Below are 25,005 nucleotides of genomic sequence, written 5' to 3' on the forward strand. Positions count from 1 at the left end.
GATTGAACGTTCATTCTCTCCCTTAAAAGGTGTTAGACCCTTAGACCGGTATTTGAGTGTTTATTGCTAAAGGGTTCTCAGAGCGTAAGAGTCGCTCATACAGCTTTTAAACTAACAGAGTTACACTGTGTTGCATTTACACCTTATCACTGCACAAAGGTTTACAATTTAAGTACATTGTTTATGATATTGTTACAAAGGTTTAACTCTGTGAGCGTCAGCGCCGCTCGTGATCTCCTCGTGGTCTCGAGCGTCCGCTACGCTGATAGCGTATCATTACGTTAGTCGGCAGCCTATAGCGTGCTTGCCTTTACGTTTTAAGCCGTGAGCGAACGTGCCGCTCGTGCGTCTCGTCCACGGCTAAGCGTTTGTTACGCTACGTGCGTACTCTTACGGTATTCCATACGCCAATTGCGTACTGTGTTCATTAACCTTTTAGAGTGTTTAATATAGGATATATATTAGGCTTTGTCAATTGGGGACTCGCCCGCTCTTCACATATCTGCACTAGGTAATTTCAGCAGACATTATCGGTCAGCAAAGGGCGGGAGGTAATATTCCTCGTAGTGCTGACCAGATAAGCGTCTGCTTCGCTTAGTAAGGAGTGCTGAAGGAATCCGGAACCGGAAGGTAGGAACAGTACGTTATTGTCTTTTAAAACCTGTTTAGTTTCTGTTTTGCGAACGTACGCATAAGCACACACACCTGTATTTCTTGTTTAGTATTATTTGTCCGTACCTCATTCTCCTGATTGCCACACACTAGTGATAACGTGCTGAGACATTTGTTGTTATTAATAGTTAAAAGATAAAAAGTAATATTTAAGGGAATTATTGTAAAAGGCACGCACACAGTCTCGCCTAGAAAACAAGGGAGATTTGGGTGGTGTTCAGTGAATGATTACTGTTAAAGATCATTCACATTGATAAACGTGTAGTGTGTTACTGTGGACGTACTTGGTCTGCGTACACGTGTCCTTACAAGGGCAGGGCGTACGCAACGCAAGGGTCGACGCACGGAGCGTATATCACGCAACGGAGCGTACGGATACGCCCACATAATACAAACCGCACGATAGTATTGTTTTAATAGGCGATAAGGAAGTAACGCGAAAATAACACAAATCTATCTCAAATCCAAAAGTTTAAAGTTAAAAGAAAAAAAAAAAGACTTTCTCTGTTGCAATTCTTCTGGGTTAGACTATTACTGAATGAAAGGAATTCTGTACAGAAATAAGAGTGTTCGAATGTAAGAGTGTGTATATATAAGATTTCTCTTTTATTACGGAAGTGGGAACCATAGGCCAGTAGAAAGAGGTACACCAGCGAGAGTGATATCGTGGGGTGGCTTGGGAGGCGTCCCTTGTTAGTCTCGACATATTAATGAGCAGTAGAGTCTGCTGTACATAACAGACCAGGAGGTCACAGACCAGGAGGTCACAGACCAGGAGGTCACAGAACAGGAGGTTCAGGTACAGCAGACTAGAAGTAGAGAGCACAACCGAAGAGGGTTGGTGCGAGACCCATATAGGCCAAAGAAGCTCATCGCTGAAGGAATTTGCAGCAGAAATTTTCAATTCCGTTGATCGTTCCGCACACATAAGATTAGTTGCTTGTGTGCAGATACGATTGTACCACATGTGATTGTGTGCATTAGCGTGTCTTGAATTCAGAAGAACGCTACTTGCACATTGTTAACGTGATTTGTGTAATTTTTTTATTTTAAGGGAAGTAGCCTGATCACTCAGGGACATTCCAGCGACTGATACTTGCTGGGGAGGGTAAGACACTCCCACACGCCCGAGCAAGTAGACGTACTTAGGTGCCCTAGGTTGGGTACGGAACCTCTGGGAACTTTGGTCGCCGTATTGGCCAGCGTGGGCGGAGTTAAGTGGGCGGACCTCATTGCAAAACCCCCACCGCAGCCTTACCCCGGACATCTTGGTTTTTGTAAGGGTTGCCGAAGACCCTGATTTGAAGTCAGAGGTAGTGAAAGCAGCACCTGCAGAGATGGGGGCCAGTTGTTCAGGTAAGGGGCGATCAACCGAGGTTCAGGTTGATTTGGTAAACCGACCAATCGGGTCGGCAAGGTATATCATGTGTGAGAAATATGGTCATCACACAGAAATGTTGTGCAATGAATGGGAAAGGATGACTGTGCATGACGGGGAAAAGTTTCTCCGGGTAGGTAGTTTTAACCCAGAAGTATTACAGAATTTAAGGAGAAGAGTTTGCCTGATTAAATCTTCAAAAAGGCGTATTAGATATTATGATTATTTAACATTGTGGCAACAGGAAGGTGAAATACAAAGGGGGTTGGCGCAAGCCACTGGATCTAACCCTATCAGGAAACTGATAGCCACTGCACCCCCACCACCATACATACCTGGAGAGAAATTGGTTGCAGAGAATGGCACTCAGGGTCATGTTAAATGTATAGAAGTTAAAGATAATGTAACTAAAGTAATCAATGCTAACACTAATCCGTGCAAGTTGTACCCTGTTTTGAACTTTCCCCAGGATTGTGACCAAGAGGATGAGCCCACAACAATATCAGCACTCTCCCTAGCAGCCACCATATCAGAAACAGCAGTGGGCACGACCCAACCCGTAAGATTAGTATCAAAGGTCCCTAGCGGAGGGACAGGTGAGGTCGTATCGACTGGTAAGTACGGCACCATACACTATGCTGAAACCATTTCACCACATGTTGTAGAATCTACTCAGAATGATGTTGTTGGACTTAATCCTGTTAGGGTAATAGCAGTGCCAAATGGGAAAACTGACACTTCAGGAGCAACCCCTGTCAGGAACATCGCCATGCACTGTCCCTTTTCCCGAGCAGAATTAAGATCAATGATGTCTGAATTCCCTGATCCTAGGAAAGACTTAGTTGTATGTCAAAAGTATATTAGGGAGCTAGGAAATTCTGCAGATCCAAATAACAAAGATTGGAGGACAGTTTTGAGGGCATGTTTACCCCCCAGTGTTGATCCGTTAAAGTTTATCGCTGATTGCAAGTTAGATGAGGAAGTACCACTAACAGACGAGTATAATCAGGATAATGTAAAGAGAATCAACTTACAGTTAGGGGTATATTTTCCTGCAGTAGTAAAGTGGAATAAAATCTTTACAATAAAACAAAAAGAAGGTGAATCCACACCAGAGTATTTTCACCGGGCTCTGCAGGATATGGCTAGGTACACTGGTATAGAAGACATTAAAACTAATGTACACCACAGGGAAGTAGCTGTTTCAGTATTAATGGACGGTCTAAAAGAGGTTTTAAGGAATAGAATACAAACCACTAGGCCTGATTGGAGAGGTATGTCGGTGGATGCATTGGGAGAGGCTGCTGCTGGGCATGATCGGAATATCATCAGACACAGGGAGTCACAGAGTGATAAATTAATGGCTGTAAGCATACAGGCTCTTACTACTGGGCCACCACCTCAGCCCAGAACTGTGACCCCTGTGGGTAAGTCAAGAGGTATAAAATGTTATAGTTGTCACAGAGAGGGACACATGTCACGTGATTGTAAAACAAAACAAAAGCAAAATTCATATCAATCCCCTAGACAACGACCTGATACGAGACATTGGGATCAAGGACCGCAGAGGTGGAGCTATGAGCCACATGCAGGGGAAACAAAAAGGTATCCCCCAAGAAGAGACTGGCAAATCTCTGATAGTTCCCATCTACCTCCACCACAAGTAATTGCTGCCAGCGCGATTCAGGGAGGTCACCATACTCAATAGGGGTGTGGCCACACCTGTAATCTGCAGCCAGTGAAATTGATTGCAAGTCTTGGAAGTGAACCCGAGGTCACAATTGATGTAGCTGGTAAATCATTAAATTTCCTTGTAGATACGGGGGCGGCCAAATCAGTGATAAATTCGACAGTGGGCATGAGAACCACTGGTAAGACAATTCCAGCCATGGGAGTAACGGGAGTAGTACAGCACTACCCTGTTAGTAAACCAGCAGAGATTACAATAGGGCCTTTGCATACCAAGCATTCCTTTTTGCTGGCTGCATCGGCACCGACTAATCTCCTGGGAAGAGATTTATTGTGTAAAATGGGGTGCGTCATATATTGTACTCCTGGAGTATTCTTAGACATACCTGAGAATCACGCTCAGGAAGTACGAGACATGCTAGACTCCCCATCAAAATTAATGTCACATACCGTTATGATAAATAGGAGTTCATCCTAGGTAGAAGAAATGACATCCCAAATACCAGAGTCACTTTGGACTAAAGATGGACAAGACACTGGATTAATGGCAAACGTAGCTCCAGTCGTTGTACAAGTAAAAGATGGTAGGATAGCTCCAAAAATCCCACAATACCCTCTGAAGCCAGAGGTGGAGTTAGGAGTATACCCCGTAATAGAGCGCTTGCTACAACAGGGCATTCTGGTAAGAACATCCAGCACTGCCAATAGTCCCATCTTCCCTGTGAAAAAGAGTGGGGGGAGGGGTTACAGGCTAGTGCAGGATCTAAGGGGGAATAACAAAATAGTTGAGAGTCAGTTCCCCGTAGTGCCAAATCCAGCTGTCATCCTTATGCAAATCCCTCCCACTGCGAAATTTTTCACTGTTATTGACCTCTGCTCCGCCTTCTTCTCGGTACCTCTGCACCCTGACAGCAAATATTTGTTTGCATTCACATACAGAGGAGTCCAATACACATGGACTCGATTACCACAAGGTTTCATAGACAGTCCAAGTATATTTTCACAGGCTTTGCATGATTGTTTACAGTCTTTCCAACCAGAGAGTGGATCAATATTGATACAATATGTGGATGATTTACTACTATGTTCAGATTCACTGGAAGCGTCCCTGAAAGATACGAAACAGCTCCTGTTTCATCTTTCAGACACAGGACACAAGGTTTCCAAAGACAAGTTGCAATTATGCCAGACTAAAGTAAAATATCTGGGACACTGTCTGACACAAGGACTGAGACACCTGACCGCTGATAGAATTCAAGCAATTCGAGACATGACTCTGCCACAAACTCAGCAACAGATCAGAACATTTTTAGGAATGTGTGGGTATTGCCGTAACTGGATCCCAGGTTTTTCCATTCTAGCATTACCTTTGCAGGAGATGGTCTCATCAAACAAACCTGATCGGATCTCGCATACAGACGAATCCGAGATGGCATTTGAGAGACTTAAACAGTGCCTAACACAGGCACCGGCATTAGGTATGCCTGACTATGGGAAACCCTTTGAGCTGTACGGAACAGAAAGTGCTGGTTGCGCGGCAGGCGTCCTAACCCAAAAGCACGGTGATGCCAGCAGGCCGGTAGCATACTACAGCGCTCAGCTAGATGCGGTAGCGCGATCCCTCCCCACATGCTTGCGAAGTGTCGCTGCGATAGCATTGCTAGTAACGAAAAGCGAAGATGTAGTGCTAGGACACAACCTCACAATCCATACACCACATGCAGTGTCAGCCTTGCTGAATTCGGCTCAAACTAGACACGTCTCATCAGCACGGTTTACAAGATGGGAATTGGCATTAATGGCCCCCGTAAACATCACCATAAAGAGATGCAGTGCATTAAATCCGGCAACGTATCTCCCAGGTGTGCCTGGACAGGCACAAAGGGTGGAGGATGAGAGTAATAGTGAAGGAGGATTTAAGACAGGGGATGACACGCATGATTGTATGGAATATTTGACCCAAAATTTCACGGCAAGGCCTGACATCAGTGACAACCCACTGGAAGATGTAGATCTTACTTTCTACACTGACGGCAGTTGTCACATACAGACGGACTCGGGAGACTTGTGTACTGGATACGCAGTCGTAGATGACCAAGGCACCATAGAAGCAGAACCGCTAGGCCCACCTCACTCAGCCCAGGTTGCTGAACTGGTTGCCCTAACCAGAGCATGTGAATTGGCTAAGGGCAAATCAGCCAATATCTATACCGATTCTAGATACGCATTCGGAGTAGTCCATGATTTCGGAGCCCTATGGCGCCTCAGAAATTTCATGACGGCAGCTGGTACACCGGTAGCGCATGCAGCTCACATCAAAAGGCTTCTAACAGCGATACAGGAACCCGACAGAGTGGCTGTTATCAAGTGTAAAGCACATACATATAACCAAGACCCGGTATCACTTGGAAACAGCCGAGCAGACGAAGCTGCTAAGTTAGCAGCTGGTACCCCCAGACAGACAGACACCACACAACTGATGGTATTTAATACCGTCAACACACAGAAATTGTGTGAAATGCAAAATTTGTGTTCCACACAGGAAAAGGCAGTTTGGAGGGCAAAAGGATATGGCCAGGAGTCCTCCGGACTCTGGACAGATGGGCAGGGTAAACCAGTGGCACCCAGAGCATACCTACCAAGCTTAGCGGAAGCAGCACATGGGCTGACTCATCTAGGCAAGGAAGGGATGTGCAAGTTGGTAAGAGCATATTGGTGCGCCCCAGGATTTTCTTCCCATGCGGGAAAAAGGGCAATGACATGCCTCACCTGCTTGAGGAAGAATATCGGAAAGGCAATACCAACAGACCATCTCATATCCCACCTACAGGCGGCCCTTTTCAGGTGATACAAATTGATTTCATACAATTACCCCCTTGTCGAAATTTGAAGTATGTACTAGTTTGTATAGATGTGTTTTCAAATTGGGTCGAAGCATTTCCAGCGGCCACAAACACCGCTATGTTTACTGCTAAGAAAATTGTGCAGGAATTTGTGTGTAGATACGGTATCCCTAGAATAATTGAAAGTGATAGGGGTACCCATTTTACAGGTGATGTCTTTCAAGGAATGTGTAAGTTGATGGGAATTGATAGTAAGCTGCACACTCCGTACCGCCCCCAGGCGAGTGCGAAAGTAGAAAGAGTGAACAGCACTATTAAAAATAAATTGAGCAAAGTTATGGCGGAAACAGGATTGACTTGGCCAGAAGCTTTGCCCATTGTATTATACAGCATCAGAACCACTCCCAGGTCCCCTCTTAATCTGTCCCCTTTTGAAATTCTGTTCGGTCGACAACCGCATGTTATGATTAACCCTCAGGATGATTTGAAGTGTAACAATGAAGTGACTGTAAAGTATTTGGTTAAGATGAGTAAACAGCTAAGGAATCAGAATGATAATTTGAAGTTGGTGATTCCTGATCTGCCAGATAGTAATTGTCATGACATTGAACCTGGGGATTATGTAATGATACGGAATTTTCTACGCTCAGGTTGCCTTATTGACAGATGGGAAGGACCATACCAAGTCTTATTGATTAGCACGACAGCATTGAAGGTTGCCGAGAGAGAGACTTGGGTTCATTCGTCCCATTGTAAGAAGGTTGCTGATCCAGAGAGGTCCCGTGATAAAGAACAGACGGTAGAGGAAGTTGTATCACTGGAGTGTCTGTTTCAGGAGGACTGAGACGGCACCTGAGCATTGAGAATAATAAGATCGGAGGCAGTTGTCGATCCCCTGTTCCCTTTTATTGTTTTTCTCCACTTCCCATCCCATCTCCCTCAATTATTTCTTTCCCCCTTCTCATTCTTCTCCATTTCCTCCTATAAGATGGACTTGCCCCAAGAGACTGTGATCCAGATTTTCCTGTTGACCATGATGTTGACCAGAGCAGTCTGTTCCGGCGAGAGTACCATGGAGGTCGAGAGAGGTTCTGGAATGGGTTCTGATGACAAAGTTGGAGGCCTAGATTTCCAAGAACAACATAATCATCAAGCAAAGGCGAGTATCAGAAAACGATCCGATAGCAGTGGCAATAGGAGGAATTGTGAAGGATTGTTAGCTGAAGAGAACTGTATCTGTAGACTTTGTGACAGTGTAGTTGAGGATGGGTGCATCAAGAAATGTCAGTCCAGTTTTAATATCCACATGGACCGGCATCCATTGAGTGACTATCACTCCTTAGTGGGTAAAGTGTTAAATCAGACAGATTGTTGGGTATGCTCTCAAGTACCTCAAGGCCATAGCAAATCAGGATTAGTGCCATTCCCTTTAACTATAGGGGAGGTACTTGAGCTAAGTGGTGGGAGGCCGGTGGACAGGAGGTTTAATATCTCCAGTCCTCCTAGTTTGAAGCTCCACCAATATCATGTGGATAGATCCCTAGTATGTTTTACCATTTCCAATCCCCGAAAGCCAGGAAATTGGGAAGTGTCATGGAATAACCAAACCATGACCTTTTCATACAGAGCCGATAGAATGCCTACAGATACAGAACTTATACGCCACATAGCCGGTAGTGGAAAATATTTCCGATATAGGTATACCCTAGGAAGTAGGATCATGAGAGTTGGAGAAGTATCACCAGGATACTGTGCACATATCGTACAAACAGATACGTGTACTAAACAGATGGGAGAATTAGGGTTAGGAGATTTCATATGGAAAATTTGTAATATGGTAATGTCCTACTCCGTCCCATATGTTCTCCCCGATGATGCATACTTCATATGCGGGAGGAAGGCGTATAAGTGGCTTGCCCCAAACTCAGAAGGGTTATGTTATATTGGAAAAGTACTGCCTGAGGTAATGACCGTATCCCACACTAAGATGAAGGATATTCACTGCAGTGCCCAAGCTCCTTATACTCACACTCATTACGAGCACCTCGTTAAACGGCACCTGATAGAAAGAACAGAGCATCCGGCCTCTGACCTGATCCATGAATCCACCGGGATTCAATTCCTAATCGCGTTAGATATCACTCGTACCGCCAGAGGAGTGATAAATTATAAATATATATCTGCGCTTGCAAATTTATTAGACAATATCACTGAAATGTATGATGACACATTCAGGTATACCGGAAGGGAGCTCCAAGCTTATAAAACAGAACTGGTTCAGCATAGGATGGTTCTTAATTATCTCACGGCAGTGACAGGTGGATATTGTGTCACACTGGCAACGCAGTACGGCGTAAAATGCTGCACTTATATTACGAATAGCACCGATGACCCGGTCGAGGTCATAGACCAAAAGATGGACGACATTCTCCAATTAAAGTGGGAGTTCCGCAGGAGACACAATCTCACCCTCGCTGCTGTGGGTAATGAGCTGACCGGTTGGGTGTCATGGTTGAACCCGCGAAATTGGTTCTCTGGTTTAGGAGAATGGGCTCAAGGAATTATCATGGATGTAGGGAAATTTCTTTTGTGTATTCTGGGTGTCATCATATTGGTCGGTCTGATATTTAGATGCGTTCGGGGTTTAACAAAGTGTAAACGTAGCGCCCGAGTGATGAGTTTAAGAAGTGAAGATACTGTAATAACAACGACTGATTTGATTTACGACCCAACGATAGAGACAATGTTGTGATGAAAATGTGATTCCACGGTCCGTTTCTTTCACCCGTTTCTCCTTTGTTTTTCTCCAAGGTACAAAGACATCCGCTTGGAAGAAGAATTTGACAACCTTTTACACAGACAATTGATGGACAATGCCATAGACCCCCAATATCCCTAGCAATTTTAAAATTTTACGATAGCCCAACACTTTTGTAAGCCTATGGACATTGAGAAAGCTTTTGCTCGCATTTTGGCAAAAGCCCAAAGAGACTACAGTCAACATGTACATCAAGACAAGACACCAGACAAGACTTCAATCAACAAATGTATATTAAACTCACATAGTTTACGACTGCATTTACCATAATTGCTTCTTATCTTCATCTCTACAACCTTCAGGTAATGACACACATAGTCGATAGGGAATATAGGCACAGATATCAGCACTCACATATCCCCCCATTCATGTATCATCAACTAAAATGTGCTCCCCCATTTTGTTGCAACCAAAAGCCGAAAAGAGCTCGGTAAAGTTTGACAGCCCATCCACAGACCCGTACCACGGGATAAGAAGAAATTCAAATGTATACTTCGCAATACCTCGAAGCTTGATTTAAAACACGTACGGCACGATGATACATGACCCCCCAAACATGGATTCATACACACATGCTTCTGCTATCTCACTAGGTCATACCGTTTTCCCACCTTCTTCTCTTCTCCCCTACCCAATCATAGAAATGTATTATACATGACATATATTTTTCTCTTTTTGAACTGTTTTAGGAAGTGGCAGTTATTGGCGACTGCCAAAGGGTGGACTGTCAAAGTCAGAAAAATATCACGCTGCACATTGCCATATATGCACCTCATGCGTGTGCCCACTGCATGTGCATGAGCCCTCCCGTGCATGCGTATACTCGCGGTCGCGTGCACTCGCAGGCGCACAGTATGCGCATTTACGGTAGAGTTTGTGTGCGTCTAGCGGGCGACTCGATCGTTACATATTTTAGTCATATAATGTATTTTGTAGATTATGGTCCCTTTGATAGAATCTGAAAGTTTAGTTAATGTAGCATGTTCGGGGACAAAGAGATTCCTCTTTGTTTGATACGAAGGGTCAGACAGGGGTTACACAGTGGTGTTTAGTATCCATCGGAAGAGAATATAATTAGCAATATTCCGGTGTTGGTTTGAAGCGGATTACTCGCTCGTGCGTATAGTTATGGACATAAGAAGTTTATGGACATTTACTATATTTGCACTTTATTACCCATGCGGCGGGAAACCCAGTTTCCCTCCCACCTGAGCAGTTTGGAATAGTCACAGCCCACCTGTATGAACCAACCTATGACCTTTTGTTATAATGTGAAGACGAATTCCTGTGTCCAATGAACAATAAGAATGTAGGGACCATTGTACTGTATTGTGTGTAGTGTATAAAAAGACAAGCCGATCTGGGCCAGCTCTCTACTCTTCACAACGGTTCTCATCACTGATAATCGGGAGCTGGATATCCAGAAAGGTGCTTGCGATTGTTCCCCTTGTGCGTAAGTTCTCTGCAACCATATTTATCTCCTATTTTGTTGTAAGCCATTCTCTCTCTCCTTCCCCCTTAAATGTAACTGTGTCTTTGTTGTATTTTAACGTGTAGTAACTCGGTTAGGTATTTTATGTTAGTTTGGTAGTGTATAACTTGTATTGTGTATTCTTTTGCGATTGAACGTTCATTCTCTCCCTTAAAAGGTGTTAGACCCTTAGCCCGGTATTTGAGTGTTTATTGCTAAAGGGTTCTCAGAGCGTAAGAGTCGCTCATACAGCTTTTAAACTAACAGAGTTACACTGTGTTGCATTTACACCTTATCACTGCACAAAGGTTTACAATTTAAGTACATTGTTTATGATATTGTTACAAAGGTTTAACTCTGTGAGCGTCAGCGCCGCTCGTGATCTCCTCGTGGTCTCGAGCGTCCGCTACGCTGATAGCGTATCATTCCGTTAGTCGGCAGCCTATAGCGTGCTTGCCTTTACGTTTTAAGCCGTGAGCGAACGTGCCGCTCGTGCGTCTCGTCCACGGCTAAGCGTTTGTTACACTACGTGCGTACTCTTACGGTATTCCATACGCCAATTGCGTACTGTGTTCATTAACCTTTTAGAGTGTTTAATATAGGATATATATTAGGCTTTGTCATGTACATATCCCACTCGAAGGAGGTTAGTCAAAAGGTGCGAACCTTTGCAAAACCGTGGAGTGGAAAAGGTCGAGGAAACCCTGTGACCCAAGAATTTTGGACACAACTACCATGACGTTGATAAATCAATATTAATTAATATTGGTTGATTAGTACCCTGTAGCGCTTGTGAACCACATTCACATTGCTGCCAGCAATAGCGACGCGCGGAACCCTACACACGAAGTGATGTGTGCTTAATTTCATTGCTTAGACATTAAGTAGAAATCACTTCGTGTGTACCCCCCTTAAGTCCAGAAACTGATAATTATATCCAGTACATTTACAGACTTAACATTCAAATGATGGTGCTGAGAAAGAATCCATAAATTAATCCAGCATTAAGTAAACAATAGATGGTGCAAATGCCCATGCTTACAAACCACAATACTATTGATCTTTAGCAGTTTTGTTAATACATAAAGTATTATATCCCTATGTATTCCTCCATTGTTTTCCCCTTTTTACTGGTAACCCTGTGAGGTGCACCTCTACTGATTGCCCACCCTGCCAGCAGCATCTTACGCAGTGCACCCTAGATGGGTGCCTTGGATGGTTCCTCTGCGGGAGGATGTTCCTCACATGGATTTTTCCATACAGGTTATATCCTACGACTACACAAGTGTCCGTTTTACCCATATATGCACTGGCCCGTGTATGGCTCACCTCCCACAGTGTAACCTTCATAGTGACCCCAGAATAGCTGCCTCATCTGCTACACTTATGGATGAGATTAAAAAACATGGACCTGATAGTTTTGTTGGGACCCTCTTTTGAACGTTAGGATGCTGCAATCACCCCCATTTTGTGTTATCTCTTCTAGGGGTAGACTATTCCACCCAAGGTAATCTTATGCATTGCGCCCAAGATGGCTGCCTCAGCTGGTACCTTGTGAGGGTGGAATACACAGCACGTGGAAGTTATTACCCTAAATACATACACCAATCCTGCATTATGATTACTCTATCCGTTCTAGGTTTTCATTTTTATGTCTGTGTGGCTTGTGTATTGCTGTATTAATCTCTGGTATTATGGGGGTAATTCCAAGTTGATCGCAGCAGGAAATTTTTTAGCAGTTGGGCAAAACCATGTGCACTGCAGGGGAGGCAGATATAACATGTGCAGAGAGAGTTAGACTTGGGTGGGTTATTTTGTTTCTGTGCAGGGTAAATACTGGCTGCTTTAGTTTTACACTGCAATTTAGATTGCAGATTGAACACACCACACCCAAATCTAACTCTCTCTGCACATGTTATATCTGCCTCCCCTGCAGTGCACATGGTTTTGCCCAACTGCTAAAAAATTTCCTGCTGCAATCAACTTGGAATTACCCCCTATGTGCATCGTTTTGAAGTCTGTAAAGCACCTTGAGTCCTGTTTGACAAAAGAGCGCTATATAAATACAATCATTATTATATTATTATTATTATTATTTTTAGTTGTAGTCAGTACACCATATCATATGTGTGTGCAGTTGAATATGTGTGTGCAGTTGAATATGGAGAAATTAGATGTCTCTGCTGGGTTGCTGGACTCACTCTCTGTAGAGTGTGAACTTCAGCAGTTTATATTATCACTGACATAAATTTACATATGGTTACTATAAGTATCAACATTTTCATGTCAACATGATCAGTGCCAGATTAAGGTCTTAATGGGCCTGGAGCTGAAATTTTTGAAGGGCCTGTTGTGTGCTTCCTCGGGGCTGTGATGGGGGCTACGGATATGGGTGCGTGACTAGTGCTGTATTTAAATATATGTATATATGCGTGTGTGTATGCGTGTTTGAAAATAAAATAAAAAATCTATCTATATATCTTTATCTCTCTCTATATCTATTATCTCTCTCTATATCTATCTCTCTAGAGAGAGTCACTGGGGGGAATTTATTTTTTGGGTGACCATAAGTAATGGGCGCCCAATGGAACTATTCAATTGTATTGCCATGACTGCATGATTTCTGCTCGCAGTCTCTTGAGGTGGTGAGCAGAAATCTGTGAACAATTGGCTGTTGGATCGCCCAAACTGCTATTTTGGCAGCATGACCAATAGTTTAGACTGGTTTAGCCACATTATGCAGTTTTACCAAGTGCTTCTAAGTGATAAGCAATAGGTGGCCATAGCCTTCACTTTCATTTGCATTACAATTGAATAGCTCTGTCGAGCTGCCATTAATTATGGGCATGCAAGAAACAACTGGAATCAACTCGCTAAGGGGGTCATTCAGACCTGATCACAAGCTAGGATTTTTTGCTGCGCTGCGATCAGGTCAGAACTGCGCGTCATACGGTTACAAAGCGGATTGTTGCCGAGTGATGGATTGTATGAAGAATCCATTCGCCCAGCCGATCACAAGGAGATTGACAGGAAGAAGGCGTTTGTGGGTGGCAACTGTCCGTTTTCAGGGAGTGGTAGGAAAAATTCAGGCGTGTCCAAGCGTTTGCAGGGCGGGTGTCTGACGTCAATTTTGGGACCGGACAGGCTGAAGTGATCGCAGCGGCTGAGTAAGTCCTGGGCTACTCAGAAACTGCTAAAAACTTTTTTGTGCAGCTCGGCTGCACAGGCGATCACACACTTGCAAAGCGAAAATACACTCCCCTATAGGCGCCGACTATCTGATCGCAGCGCTGCAAAAAGTAGCTAGCGAGCGATCAACTCGGAATGATCCCCTATGTCAAAGGACACAATATGTCTAATCAAAATAGATATGTAAGTGTGTTTGTATGTATGTATGTATGTGTATATATATATATATATATATATATATATATACACACACAATGCTGTTACTGGGAGTGCCATACCGAAAAAAAAACTCCTCACCTCAGGAGGCCCGGGCCACCTTCATGGAGAATCCTGCTGTCAATGCTGCCAGTGCTTCCTGGTGTAGTGGTGGCAAGGCGGCACACTCAGAGCCGGCCCTAACCAGTTTGATGCCCAAGGCAAGATTCTAGCTGGTGGCCCCTAGCATCGCCCGCTAGTTCCGCCTCTGACCAGCACCCTTCTCCCAGCATCGCACCCAACAGTACAGATCACAGCAGCAGCCAGCAACACCCATCATCCCTCATAAAGGGGACGAGAGGGATAGAGAGACAACGGGGTGAGAGAGAGAGGAGAGAGAAAGAGAGAGAAAGGGACACAGATAGCAGGGTAGAGAAAGCAGGGTGAGACAGAAGAGAGAGAGGTGAGAGGGGGAGTGGGAGAGGGTTGAGAGAGAGGGGGAGCAGGGTTTAAGAGAGGGGAGGGAGAAGAGAACAAAAGAAAAAGATAGGTAGAAAGAAGGTTAGAGAGAAAGAAAAATAGGGAGAGAGAGAAAAAGAGAGCGAGGTGAGACAGAGGGAGGGGTGAAAGGAGAGAGCAGGAGAGAGAGAAATAAAGAGAATGAAAGAGAGGGGAGACAGAGAGGAAGGATGAGATATAATGGAAAGAAAGAAAGAAAGAAAGAAAGAAAGAAAGAAAGAAAGAAAGAAAGAAAGAAAGAAAGAAAGAAAGAAAGAAAGAGAAAGAAAGAAAGAAAGTTGAGATAAGTGGGTGAGAGGTTTGAAAGAGGGAGAGGGGGGCGAGGGAGAGGGGGGCGAGGGAGAGGGGGGGCGAGGGAGAGGGGGGGCGGGGGAGAGGAGGCAGGGAAGAGAGAATGAGAGGGAGAGAAAAGAATGAGAGAGAGAGATAGAGAGAGGTGAGACAAAGGAGGGGGTGAGAGAAAGGAAGGGGGAGAGGAAAGAGGTGACAGAGTGTGTGTGAGAGAGAGAGAGAAAGAGAGAGGAGAGAGAAAGAGGTGAGACAGACAGCAGGGTAGAGAAAGCAGCGCAAGAGAGTCGAGAGGAGGAGAAAGAAAAAAAGACAGAGAAAGAAAGAGAGACAGACGGTTGTGAGAGTGGGGGAGCAGGGTGTAAGAGAGAGGGAAAGAGAGCAAAAGAAAGCGAGGGAGAGAGGGTTAGAGAGAGAAAGTATGAGAAAGAAAAAGGTGAGACAGAGAGGTAGTGTAAGAGAGAGGGTTGAGAGAGAGAGAATTAGAGAGACAGGGAGGATGCAAGACAAAGTTGAGTAAGGCAGGGGTGTGTGAACGAGGGAGGGTCAGAGAAGAGGGAGCAGGGTATAGAGAGAAAGGTGACAAAGAAAGTGAGAGAGAAAGAAAGAGCAAGACAGAAATGAGAGAAAGAAAAGAGAACGAGAGAGAGGGTTAGAGAGAGAGAAGGGGGTGACAAAGAGGGGGGGGATACAGAATGAAAGAAAAAGAAAGAGGGAAACAGTGGGGGTGAGAGAGACCAGGGTTGAGAGAGGGGAAAGAGAGAAAAAGAGAGAGGTGAGACGGATGGAGGGTTGAGAGAGGGGGTACAGGTGACCCTGTGTACTTAGCTCTGTCCCCCTGCCCCCAGTACAAGTGACACTGTGCGTCCCTCCCTTCAGTGAAACGGCACTGTGTACCTCGGGCAGTAGTGGGTCCCCCTTCTCATCAGTGACAGGAAAAGCGGGTCCCCTTTCTTCTCCGGCAGCAGTGGGTCCCTTCTTCTGTTTTTTGTTGGATCATGACGTCGGGCAACAGCGTCAGAGAGTGGTAAAAAAGGTGAGTGCGGCTGGACTGGCTGGACCACCTCCTCCTGCTAGTACTGCTGCATGCCCCTTCATGGCACCACACTGCCGCAGGTCCCTGCTTGAAAAAAAAAAAAAAAGTGGCAGAAACAACATGGGGTGGCACCGACAGTGCCTCCAGTCACCCCACACAGCCTGTTCCCCCCCAGTCACCCCCCCTTACTCACACAGCCTGTTACCCCCAGCCACACACCCCTCCCCACACACACACACAGCCTGTTCCCCCCCAGTCACCCCCCCCTTACTCACACACACACAGCCTGTTACCCCCAGCCACACACCCCTCCCCACACACACACAGCCTGTTCCCCCCAGCCACACACCCCCTCCCCGCACATACACAGCCTGTTCCCCCTAGTCACACACACACACACACAGCCACCACCAGCCAAGTCATGCCCCCCCTCCCCTCACACGACCTGTTACCCCGCAGTCACCCCCACACACACGCAGCCTGTTCACCCTAGTCACACACACACACAGCCACCCCCCAGCCAAGTCATCCCCCCTCCCCTCAAACTCACACGGCCTGTTACCCCCAGTCATCCTCACACACAGACAGCCGGTTACCCCCAGTCACCCTCACACACAGACAGCCTGTTACCCCCAGTCACCCCCACACACAGACAGCCTGTTACCCCCAGTCACCCCCACACACAGACAGCCTGTTACCCCCAGTCACCCCCACACACAGACAGCCTGTTACCCCCAGTCACCCTCACACACAGACAGCCTGTTACCCCCAGTCACCCTCACACACAGACAGCCTGTTACCCCCAGTCACCCCCACACACACGCCGCCTGTTCCCCCTAGTCACACACACACACAGCCACCCCCCAGCCAAGTCATCCCCCCTCCCCTCAAACTCACACAGCCTGTTACCCCCAGTCACCCACACACACAGCCTGTTACCCCGTCACCCCCCCCACACACACGCAGCCTGTTACCCCCAGTCACCCCCACAGCCTGTTACCCCCAGTTACCCCCCAACACACACAGCCTGTTACCCCCCAACACACACAGCCTGTTACCCCCAGTCACCCCCCCCCCACACACGCACAGCCTGTTACTCGCAGTCATCCCCTCACCCACACACAGCCTGTTATCCCCCCAGTCACACCCACACAGCTGTTACCCCCAGTCATCCCCCACACACACACACACACACACACACAACCAGTTACCCCCAGTCACCCCCTCCCACACACACACACCCTGTTACCCCCAGTCACCCCCTCCCACACACACCCTGTTACCCCCCAGTCACCCCCCCCCCACACACGCACAGCCTGTTACTCGCAGTCATCCCCTCCCCCACACACAAACAGCCTGTTATCCCCCCAGTCACACCCACACAGCTGTTACCCCCAGTCACCCCCCCCCACACACATCCTGTTACCCCCAGTCACCCCCCCACACATACAGCCTGTTATCCCAGTCACCCCCCCACACATACAGCCTGTTATCCCAGTCACCCCCCCACACATACAGCCTGTTATCCCAGTCACCCCCCCACACATACAGCCTGTTATCCCAGTCACCCCCCCCCCAACACATACAGCCTGTTATCCCAGTCACCACACATACACTCAGCCTGTCCCCTCGCCCCACACACACACACATGTATTCTGTACCTGTCACCTCCAAGTCCCCACAGAGGAAGCAGTGAGGGGCAGGCCACACACAGACTACCGCCGACGCCAGGAGCCAAGCAAATTCGGGGGCGTGGCCTAACGTCGGGCCCCCGTGGCCACGCCCATTTTTATATAAAAAAAATTATGACCTGGCTGGAGGCGGAGCTACCGGGACTCCGGAAGAAAGGCAGAAACACTGACTGGTGTTACGTCACTGCCTGTGCAGCGCAGGGAGGGTTAGTGACCCATTCCACTCCGCCGCCCATGAAGTTTGTGCCTGCGGTGGCCTTTGTGCGTGGGTGCCACAGGAGGAGGGGAGGTGGTCGGAGGGTGGCAATTGCAGGCTGCTGTAGCAGGAAAAATGTTTCCTGTCTACAGCCGCAGCACAGTAGATGCAGTGGGCCTATTTTGATGGGGGGCCTGGAGCTGCAGCTCCATCCGCCCCATTGTTAATCCGGCCCTGAACATGATGCATGTCGACACGATTCCTGTCAAACTAACATACCACATCCATTGCTACTAGTTTGTAAATAAGTGTTCTGTATTATTGACATGAGAGTTCCCATAGGCAGTTGCCGTCCCAAAGTTCCATCAGGATCAATGCTCTGATGTCTGGATTATGTGGTTGGTCAGTTATTTTTGTCAGTAGAGAAGATGGGTCTTGTTGTGTGAGCACAAACCATCTGTGGGGCTCATTCTGAGTTGTACGCACTGACTATGTCAGATGCAGTGGGGGTTTTCCTGCTTTTTTCTGCGTGTGCAGAACCTTATTGAACCAGTTCCAGTTGTCAGTCTCAGTCTGAGTATTGATACCCACATTATATCACAATTTGGTGGCTAGTGGTGGGATCACTCACTAATAAACCCCACAAAATAAAATCATAATGGAGCCAACAAGCCAGGCTGGGATATTATATAAGGCAGCCAAGAAGGCTTATTTACGTGAAATATGCCAGCTGAGAAGTGTCCAGAGCGCAGTACCAAGATGAGGATCTGATTATGAGGAAGTGAGATAGCAGCTGTTGGAGGGATTTCAGCCATTTTTGCTGCTATCGACACAATTGGAAACTGGGGGAAGGAGAGACAATGCATTTAGTGGCCTCGACCATCGACTTACATAGTTTAACATAAAATAATGGGGGTAATTCCAAGTTGATCGCAGCAGGAATTTTTTTTGCAGTTGGGCAAAACAATGTGCACTGCAGGTGTGGCAGATATAACATTTGCAGAGAGAGTTAGATTTGGGTGGGTTATTTTATTTCTGTGCAGGGTAAATACTGGCTGCTTTATTTTTACACTGCAAATTAGATTTCAGATTGAACACACCCCACCCAAATGTAACTCTCTCTGCACATGTTATATCTGCCTCCCCTGCAGTGCACATGGGCCCTCATTCCGAGTTGATCGGTCGCAAGGCGAATTTAGCAGAGTTACACACGCTAAGCCGCCGCCTACTGGGAGTGAATCTTAGCTTCTTAAATTTGCGACCGATGTATTCGCAATATTGCGATTACTAACTACTTAGCAGTTTCAGAGTAGCTCCAGACTTACTCTGCCTGTGCGATCATTTCAGTGCTTGTCGTTCCTGGTTGACGTCACAAACACACCCAGCGTTCGCCCAGGCACTCCCACCGTTTCCCCGGCCACTCCTGCGTTTTTTCCGGAAACGGTAGCGTTTTCAGCCACACGCCCCTGAAACGCCGTGTTTCCGCCCAGTAACACCCATTTCCTGTCAATCACATTACGATCGCCGGAGCGAAGAAAAAGCCGTGAGTAAAAATACTTTCATCATAGTAAAATTACTTGGCGCAGTCGCAGTGCGAACATTGCGCATGCGTACTAAGCGGATTTTCACTGCGATGCGATGAAAAATACCGAGCGAACAACTCGGAATGAGGGCCATGGTTTTGCCCAATTGCTAACAGAATTCCTGCTGCAATCAACTTGGAATTACCCCCAATATTTTTAGTCATGATAAGTGGTCAGTTCTTCCCAGCAAGCCAGTTACACAAATTGCTTGGGTAATTTTTGTTTCGGATGTAATTTCTCAAAGTACCGAAGCTATACACAGTGACCAATGCGCATATATAGTAATAATCAGCTCCAGAAAGCACTGATAGCTGAGTTCATTTCCTTGAAGTGCAACAGTTAAATGTTCCACTTACTGTCAATAACACAAGGGCAGAAGTTCCAAATAAGCCCCCTAAATGGAGCAGGTGTGAGATTGAAAAGTGACTCATTCTAACACACACACACACACACACACACACACACACACACACACACACACACACACGCGCGCTATTGAACATGAGATACACTCCGATGTCTGAAATGTCACACTTGTTATTCTACTCTGTCTACAGAGAACAGTGTCCTCCTCCTCCACCCTTACCCATGACACTTATGAGGTCACCACAGTATTTTTCTTACTGCAGAACAGTGCACAGCGGCAGATCTGTGAATCTGCAAATCACTGTTGGTTAATAAGGCTAATATGCATTCACAGATGATAGAAATTGAAAAGGTCACTTTCTTCCAGATACAAACTGATATATATGTTAATTGTTAACCAACCAACCCCTCTATAAAAAAATACATCTATGTAACTGAGATGTGGTGTTTTCTGTGGTATCTGGATGTTCCCCTTATGTAATATTACTAAGTTCTCAGAAAAAGTTCCCACATTTACTGTCTTGTCAGTGCAGTGGTAGTATTTCAAACGTGGTGCTGAGCGCAATTTTTTTTATTGTTTTTTTTGTATATCAAAATAAACAAATAAAAATAATCATTACAGGAAATGTACATATAGGGGTATATGCAATTGCGGTCGAATTCCCGAAATTGTCGAATTTCGGGATTTTTTCGCCCCCCAAAAAAATTCGACAATGCAATTCAGTACTTTCCGACAAAAAAACGGACTTTCAAAATTCGACTTTTTGAAATTCGACTTTTGACAAATTCGACTTTTTTGCAATGATACAAGTGCTGCAATTCGACCAAAGTCTATTCAATGGAAGTTTGGAAATTCGACAACAGTGCTTTTAGACAGTAAATTCGTCATTTTCAATCCGCCACACTTTGGATGGTGAAACTAATAAAAAAAAATTAAAACATGTTTTTTTTTTTAGTTTTTTTTTCTTGGTAATATCATATCTATTTATATTAGAAGGGATTAGGTACTTGGTTTGTCTTTTTTGGAGGCACAAGTATTATTTATATATTTTTAAAAATAATATATATATTTTTTTTGGATGGAATGGTAAAATCCCTGAAAAAAATGGCGTGGGGTCCCCCCTCCAAAGCATAACCAGCCTCGGGCTCTTCGAGCTGGTCCTGGTTCTAAAAATGCGGGGAAAAATTTGACAGGGGATCCCCCGTATTTTTAAAACCAGCACCGGGCTCTGCGCCTGATGCTGGTGCAAAAAATACGGGGGACAAAAAGAGTAGGGGTCCCCCGTATTTTTCACACCAGCATCGGGCTCCACTAGCTGGACAGATAATGCTACAGCAGGGGGTCACTTTTATACAGTGCCCTGCGGCCGTGGCATTAAATATCCAACTAGTCACCCCTGGCCGGGGTACCCTGGGGGAGTGGGGACCCCTTCAATCAAGGGGTCCCCCCCCCAGCCACCCAAGGGCCAGGGGTGAAGCCCGAGGCTGTCCCCCCCATCCAATGGCTGCGGATGGGAGGCTGATAGCCTTGAGTAAAATGACAAGAATATTGTTTTTTCCAGTAGTACTACAAGTCCCAGCAAGCCTCCCCCGCAAGCTGGTACTTGGAGAACCACAAGTACCAGCATGCGGGAGAAAAACGGGCCCGCTGGTACCTGTAGTACTACTGGAAAAAAAATACCCAAATAAAAACAGGAGACAGACACCGTGAAAGTAAAACTTTATTTCATACGTCGACACACACATACTTACCTATGTTCACACGCCGACATCGGTCCTCTTCTCCAAGTAGAATCCAGGGGCACCTGAAAATAAAAGATAAATATACTCACCTCAGCCATGGTCCAGAGATAAATCCACGTACTTGGCAAAATAAAAAACCGGACACCCGACCAACGGACTGAAAGGGGTCCCATGTTGACACATGGGACCCCTATCCCCGAATGCAGACAGACCTCTCAGTGACAGCTGTCACAGAAAGGTCTCTAAAGCCAATCAGGAAGCGCAACTTCGTTGCGCTCACCTGATTGGCTGTGCGCTGTCTGAACTCAGACAGCGCATCGCACAGCGCCCTCCATTATATTCAATGGTGGGAACTTTGCGGCTAGCGGTGAGGTCACCCGCCGGTCAGCGGCTGACCGCGGGTAACCCCCCGCAGACGGCAAAGTTCCCACCATTGCAAGTAATGGAGAGGCTTTGCGATGCGCTGTCTGACAGCTCAGACTGCGCACAGCCAATCAGGTGAGCGCCACGGAACTAGCGCTTCCTGATTGGCTGAAGGGACCTCAGTGACAGGAGTCACGTGGTGTCCCGGCATTCGGGGAAAGGGGTCTGATGTGTAAGCATGGGACCCCTTTCAGTCCGGCATGGTACGGGTGTTCGTTTTTTTTTTGTAAACAAGTACGTGGATTATCTCCCGGACACTGGATTGAGGTGAGTATAATTTTTTTCACAGGTACCCCGGATCGTCGGAGACTGTGGCAGTCGGCGTGTCAACATAGGTAAGTATGTGTGTGTCGGCAGGTGTGTAATAAAGTTTTACTCTCAAGGTGTGTGTGTCCTGTTTTTATTTGGGTATTTTTTTTCCAGTAGTACTACAGGTACCAGCGGGCCCGTTTTTCTCCTGCATGCTGGTACTTGTGGTTCTCCAAGTACCAGCTTGCGGGGGAGGCTTGCTGGGACTTGTAGTACTACTGGAAAAAACAATATTCTTGTCATTTTACTCAAGGCTATCAGCCTCCCATCCGCAGCCATTGGATGGGGGGGACAGCCTCGGGCTTCACCCCTGGCCCTTGGGTGGCTGGGGGGGGGACCCCTTGATTGAAGGGGTCCCCACTCCCCCAGGGTACCCCGGCCAGGGGTGACTAGTTGGATATTTAATGCCACGGCCGCAGGGCGCTGTATAAAAGTGACCCCCGGCTGTGGCATTATCTGTCCAGCTAGTGGAGCCCGATGCTGGTGTATAAAATACGGGGGACCCCTACTCTTTTTGTCCCCCGTATTTTTTGCACCAGCATCAGGTGCAGAGCCCGGTGCTGGTTTTAAAAATACGGGGGATCCCCTGTCAATTTTTACCCCGCATTTTTAGAACCAGGACCAGCTCGAAGAGCCCGAGGCTGGTTATGCTTTGGAGGGTGGACCCCACGCCATTTTTTTCCGGGTTTTTTCACGTTTTTTTAATTTGCGGCAAAATCCGGCAAATCGGCCGTTTTTCGCCCGCGGGACTGTCGAATCCGTTTTTCATTGAATATGGTGAATTCCGGCAACCACCTGCCGGAATTCACCTGTCGAATTGTGTCGAATTAAAAAACGGCGATAATTTGCCGCGATTCACCGTGAATTGCATATACCCCATAGAGCGGAATTCACAGTCCTAATTGGAAAATTAATACTTGTAACAAAATGTGTTATCAATGTTTAGAAAAAAATTGTGATCATATTATGTGTTATGCACAAATATAAAAAGCTGAACTGGATGCAATCTGATTTAGGTACCACTGTAATCAGGGGCATAGGGAGGGCGGTTCCCGTGGAGCTCGAGCTCCAGGCGCCCAAGACAGTACTGGGCGCCGCAGCTTGACTCCGCCGGAACCTTTGCCTGGCCTCAAGCAGCCCCAGCTGTCAGTCACTGACAACTGGAATCCCGAGCTGCTTCAAGTCTCTCCCTCCCGTCCCTCCTCTCCGCTCCCCTCCCTCCCCTCTGGTCCGTGACTTGAGTGTGACGTCACGCGTCACACGCACGGACGGCGGAGACGCGGCCAGCAGCAGTCGGGGACTCGGGATGCAGGAGCGGGCAGGTGAGTATTTTTTGTTCGTTTTTGTTTTTTATTTTATTTTCTGTTTTCGGCGCTTCCAGGGGGCACAACTACTGGGGGCAAATCTATAGGGGGCACAGCTACAGGGGGCACACCTACTGGGGCCACAGCTACAGGGGGCACATCTACTGGGGGCAAATCTACAGGGGGGCAAATCTATAGGGGGCACAGCTACTGGGGGCAAATATATAGGGGCCACACCTACTGGGGCCACAACTACTGGGGGCACAGCTACAGGGGGCAAATCTATAGGGGGCACAGACTAGGGTGCACAATTACTCTGGGCACAGCTACAGGAGGCACACCCACTGGGGGCACACCTACTGAGGCACAACTACTCCGGGCACAGCTACAGGGGGCACATCTACTGGGGGCAAATGTACTGGGGGCACAGCTACAGGGGGCACAATTACTGGGTCCATAACTACAGGGGGCATAACTGTGGCCATGCCCCTTCCCTATGCAGCCACGCTCCTATTTTTTGCCGCGTGCCTTCAGCGCGCACTCTGCTTAACCTCTGGGTGTGTGTGTGTGTGAGGGGGACTTTCGCCCTGGATGTTACTAGGTCTAGAACATACCCTGCTCCAGGCACCATGACACCTTGCTACACCCCTGACTGTAATAAGGGAGTGCCTGCCTTATTTTCTTTTCCCTTCGTATTTCTTACACATTAGCACCCTTACCTAGCTATCGACTTGACTCATAGTTGTACACCAATGCATTCACAGCTGCGATTCCATACGCAGATACTGTGCAAAAATATGCATTTGTGTCACTGTCTGCTTCCCTAATCTCAGTACAAAGACACAGCGCAATCACAGATCCTTCAATAATCTGCCTTCTCAGTAAACCTATGATAACCCAGATTGGCCACGTGTACTGAGACATCAGAGCCATCTTTAATGCAATGTCTTAGAGTTATCCTTGACTCCTCCCATGTCTTCAAACCACAAAATCAGTACCTCTCGCAGTTCTACCATATCCAAATCAGAATTATTTTCAGGATCAGACCCTATCACACCTTAGGTACTACTAAGACCCTCACCCACTCACTGGTCATCTCCAGATTGAACCTCCTCCTATCTGGCGTCCATGACTGCTACCTCTCTCCACTCCAACCTGTCCTCAATGCTGTTGCCTGGCTCCTCTTCCTTTCCAAATGTACTACTACGTCCGCCTCCTTTCTCTTACAAGCCCTACAATAGCTTCCCTTCAGAATCTAATTCAAGGAGCTCACACTCAATTACAAAGTCCTT

General features: G+C 46.7%; 1 long non-coding RNA gene across 1 annotated transcript in view; it reads right to left on the reverse strand.

Moving 5' to 3' along the window:
* LOC134940394 (uncharacterized) overlaps positions 1–17,850 on the reverse strand; it is an 83,015-nt gene extending 65,165 nt beyond the window's left edge. The window contains exons 1-2 of the long non-coding RNA XR_010181406.1: positions 17,760–17,850; positions 15,960–16,182 (exon numbers count right to left, since the gene is read on the reverse strand). This is a non-coding gene — a long non-coding RNA (uncharacterized LOC134940394). The remainder of the gene's footprint in view (positions 1–15,959; positions 16,183–17,759) is intronic.
* Positions 17,851–25,005: the final 7,155 nt, after the last annotated feature.

Source organism: Pseudophryne corroboree, chromosome 1 (assembly GCF_028390025.1).
Source record: "Pseudophryne corroboree isolate aPseCor3 chromosome 1, aPseCor3.hap2, whole genome shotgun sequence".
NCBI classification, from domain to species: domain Eukaryota; kingdom Metazoa; phylum Chordata; class Amphibia; order Anura; family Myobatrachidae; genus Pseudophryne; species Pseudophryne corroboree.